We start from the raw sequence: 4,948 nt of genomic DNA on the forward strand, positions 1-4,948 counted from the left end.
ATACTCTCTCCATGCTCCTGTGCTGTGTGTCCCGCTGTCCAGAAAGAGGCAGGTTCTGTGAAGACAAGGGCCAGGTAATTAAAATGTTTAGGTAGATGGTATGAAGCATTCCAGAAAACACCAGAAAGGTGTTTGACTCAAGCCTTTCCATCTATTCTGAAGGCCTCCTTCCAGAAACACTATTTTTTTTTTTTTTTTTTTTTGGTTTTTCGAGACAGGGTTTCTCTGTGTAGCTTTGCGCCTTTCCTGGAGCTCACTTGGTAGCCCAGGCTGGCCTCGAACTCGCAGAGATCCGCCTGGCTCTGCCTCCCGAGTGCTGGGGTTAAAGGCGTGCGCCGCCCGGCTTGAAACACTATTTTTTATTTTTATTTTTTATTACGATGCCCATACTATAATGCAAATTACTTGCTAGTCTGAATTCCAGGAACTTCCTTTGTGGTCTAAACTGAAGTTTCTGTTGGGAATGAGAAATAAGGAAGTAAATGCATACGGTTTCATTATTGATTCCAAGAGGGAAGTCTCCAACGATGGCCTTTGTATCTCAGTAGTCTAGACCTCCTGAATCACATGAGGCAACACAGACTAACAGAGGAGGCCTTTTGTAGGCCCTGGTTTTAAAAGGGTGGGCAGATGCAGGTTACAGGTGTACACTGAGCAGAGTGTCTAAACCTAGCCTGGCTTCTCATAGCCAGGGAAATGAGCCCTGAAAGCTTTTGTTTGGGTTTGGGGTTTTTGTTTGTTTTGGGTTTTTTGGTCTGTTTGGGTTTTGTTGTTGTTGTTGTTTGTTTGTTTGTTTGTTTGTTTGAGACAGGGTCTTTTTACGTAGCCCTCAATGTCCTGGATCTCACTCTGTAGACCAGACAGACTGGCCTTGGACTCAGAGATCCGATTAAAGGCCTGTGTGAAAGAAAGGGCTGATAATCGGGGCTGGTGGAGGTGCTGGTTACCGGTGGAAAGGTCACGGTCACGACAGAACCCAGTATTAGTTTTAGAACTTTATTAGGAGGAAGAGGGGTGGGGAAGGACCAGGCCTGGGAAAGAGCATGTGCAGAGGGCAGAGAGGAAAAGATGGGGGGAGGGGCAGAGCAGAGAGAGAGGGTGCGGTCTGCATCTGGCTTTTTAAGGGCTCCCTGGATGCATCTGGCTTTTTAAGGGCTCCCTGGATGGAGTTGCCAGTGCACACTGATGACCTAAGAAGCAAGACCTTTTGCTTAACTCCTGAACTGCGCATGTGCGGTCATGTAGCTGGGGTGAGGGCAGAATGCTAACACTGTGCCCAGCCGTCTGTCTAACAGTTCGTGTAGATTTTGAGACTGGGTCTTAGGTTCCTCAAACCCACTCTGGTCTGCACTTCCAAGTGCTGGAATTGCAAGCCTGTCCTACCATGCCCAGCCCTGAAAGGCTATTTTCTGACTAGCTGGGTCCAGAAGGAAGTTCATGTTGAGTCATGGGATATATTCCTGGGTTGCTGTACTAAGAACATTCAGCGTGGCACTGTAGTGGGATGATCTTTACACAAGTCCCTTAACTCTGTGGCTTTCAGTTCTCCCACCTGCGAAATGAGCAGCATTGGTCCCAGCTGCACCGATTCTGCAGATCGGATGAAGTCATGCCTATGTGTGAAAGTGTTTTTCACTCTTTCATTCATTCAGTCTTTATGACGGGGCTTCTATGCGCCAACATAGTTCTAGGTGCTGGAAATGGAATGGTGACTTTTGTAAGTGGTAATTTTTATCCAGAGTGCTTCCCTTCTTTTCTTGTCTATTTTGGCCCAGAAGACCATACTAGAGTCCATCTCAGGAATCCAGCTAAGTGGGGATGCTGTGTCCTCGGCCCACAGTTCCTAGCAACTGGGCAGCTGGGAAAGACAGCTGCATGTGCCGCTCACCCCCTCACCCCTGACTCCCACTCACCCCCCTCCTCTGTGACTCTGTGGAGTGTGGAACATTCTTTTTAACCTCCTTCTTTTGCATATCGGCAAACAGACTCCTCCGCAGTTTGGGGGAAAGGCCATAGAACTGGTCACATAGCATCCCTGAGTCTGAGGACCACCCCTCCTTCTTACTGTGTGTTTAGTGGCAAAGGTGGAGCTAGCTGTGTCTAGGCCTGTAACGTGATAGGGGAGGGGGTAGAGCTACTGAGTCCCTAACGGCCTGTGCAAAGAGGTGGATGGAAGCCACATATTTGCTTCCTTACTCATGGAAAACAAAGCACTCAGGGGCTGAACCCTGAGGTTACACGATGTCGTCAATAACACAGAGAAGCACGGGTCAACTTGGTTCGTCCATATTCAGTCTATGACGCTGTAAACTTTCCTGCCCTTTCGGGTCTCTGATCTGATTTTTAGTTTTACCCAGGCCAATCATCTCTGTCTGACTTCAGCATGAACATCTTGAGCCTTGGCCAAATTTCTTTTGTCCCTAATTCAAACACAGTAAGTCAGAAATGTATTACCCTAAAAGACTATTGGGGGCTGTGAGTGATGGTTCAGTAGTTAAGTAGCACGTGTTGCTCTTGGAGAGGACCTGGCTTCAATTTCCCAGCATCCACCTGGTGATTCACAACTACCCATAGCTCCAGTTCCAGGAGATCCAATGCCCTCTTCTGACCTCCAAGAGCACCAAGCATGCTGATGCTCATACATACATTTGGATGAAATACTCACACATAAAATAAAGTAATAAATCGAATGAAAAAATTTAAAGGGTATTAGTTATAACTTTCCATATCTCCTGAATTCTGAGTCTATCTCCAAGAAAAGTCTCTACATGGAACTCAGGTTACCATACTGGGTGGCAATGGATGCATAAGGGGAAGCTGAGGGCATACCCTGGAAAAAGGCTGAAAGAGGAAATGAGAAACTGCTGGGCTTGCTGAAAACTGTCAAGAAGTCAATCTTTTTTTTTGGTTTTTGGAGACAGGGTTTCTCTGTGTTGCCTTGGCTGTCCTGGAACTGGCTCTGTAGACCAGGCTGGCCTTGAACTCATAGAGATCCATCTGCTTCTGCTTCTCAAGTGCTGGGATTAAAGGTGTGCACACTGCTGCCAGACAAAGTTAATCGTATTTAGGGAAATAAATAGAAATATTTAGCTATGGGAAAAGCAAGGTAACACCGTAGCCCGCATGATGTATGCTTTCGTGGCTCTCTCTCACACTAGGTTCTGTGGGCTCTTATTTCCTTAAGGTAAATGCAAGCGTCTCCTTTCCATTATACAGACAGGCAAGCAGCAGCCAATAGAAGGAAGTGAATCATCAGAGGTCATTCACTGAAAATGAGATTTTGAGGAACCTCATGACACATTTCCACCTTCCTATTCTGAATCCTCACCTCCTTCCTTCCTTCACAGCCACCCTCGGTGCCTGTCTCTCCTCTCCGCCTACAGAAAATGCTCCATTCCCCCAAGAAGTGACAGAGACCAACCAGATGAGCCTCTGAGGAAGGTTTGGAAGACACCTGTGTGAACATAGAGAAAGTACATGTGCGCACGCACGCACGCACGCACACACGCACACACGCACACGCGCGCATGCATGCACCACAGCAGGGACACAGACAGTGGCACAGTTGGGAGGAACAGGATATGGATAACTGCATGTCCAGAATGTTCCTCCTTGACGCTGGATGCAATGATTGTGGCAAAAACAAAAGACAACCAGAAGAGGCTGGTTTTCTTCAGGGTTATCATCTACTCCTTGTTAAAGGGTGATGACAAAGACAGGTACAGTGGCCCACAGAGTTCAACACCAACCTGGACAACATTCCAAGAAAATTAAAATGTTAAAGATAGCTAATAACTATTTTTTGTTTGTTTCTTTTCAAGACAGGGTTTCTCTGTGTAGTTTTGGTGCCTGTCCTGGATCTCACTCTGTAGACCAGGCTGGCTTCGAACTTACAGAGATCTGCCTGGCTCTGCCTCCTGAGTGCTGGGATTAAAGGTGCACCACTGCCACCGCCGCCGCCGCCGCTGCCACCACCACTACCCGGCTGCTAATAACTATTTTTATTGTATGGTATTTGCTTTTAAAATTTTAACAATGGTCTTTAAAGAAAGTACTATTAATGTGACTATTTTATAGTTAATAAAACTGAGAAACACAAGTTAGAACAAGTTCCCCAAGGTCATACTGTAGGTAAACAGTAAAGCTGGTGCCCCCATCCAGACCTGGCTGATTACAGGGCTTGGGAAACCTTCTGAGACAGGATCCTATTCAATCAGTAAGGGCGGGCGTTTGTCCTTATATGGGGGAATGTCCTGCTTTTTGTTGTTGTTTGTATTTCTTTGGCTTGTGTAGCCCAGTGTAGCCTTAAACTTGTTATGTGGCTGAGGACAGTTTTGAACTCCCGATTCTCCTATATCTACCTCCCCAAGTGCTGGAATTACAGGTGCGCACCAGCATGCCTAGCCCATGCAAATTTTATTTCTAACTCACGATGGCACCCAGGAAAGTTTCAGCTATCCAAGGCCCTTCTGTTTGGTTCCTACCTATCCGCTCAAGCCAGACTTTGATTAAAATATATATATATATTCTTCCTTTTGTCTGATCTAGCCAGCCGCAGTCTAGTCAGAAGGGTGATCGCTGGGTCTTGTGGCCGTACTTATATATCTGTGCACATTCCTGTGAGCACCTACCATCTCCCTTTTTCACAAGCTCTATTTACCCGTGTTTACGTGTGAGGACACTGCCGGACGTCTGCGTAGAGAAATATCAATAGCATCTGTTTACTGAGTATTCTTTTTGTCTAGCAGGCCCGAGACTGAGTTCTATCTGCATGACTCAGTCCTCAGTGAGGAAGACACAGCGTCGTCTCCACTCCACGGCCAATGAACGTAAGGCTCTGAGAGGCTAACTAACGGGTTCCAGGTCCGAAAGCCACTGCCTCGCAGGCCAGATGCAGGTTTCCTGCCAGAGAGCCTGGGAGTATGTTGGTGCTTTGTTTTTACAGGGC

The sequence above is a fragment of the Peromyscus leucopus genome, chromosome 9 (assembly GCF_004664715.2).
Source record: "Peromyscus leucopus breed LL Stock chromosome 9, UCI_PerLeu_2.1, whole genome shotgun sequence".
Taxonomy (NCBI): Eukaryota; Metazoa; Chordata; class Mammalia; order Rodentia; family Cricetidae; genus Peromyscus; species Peromyscus leucopus.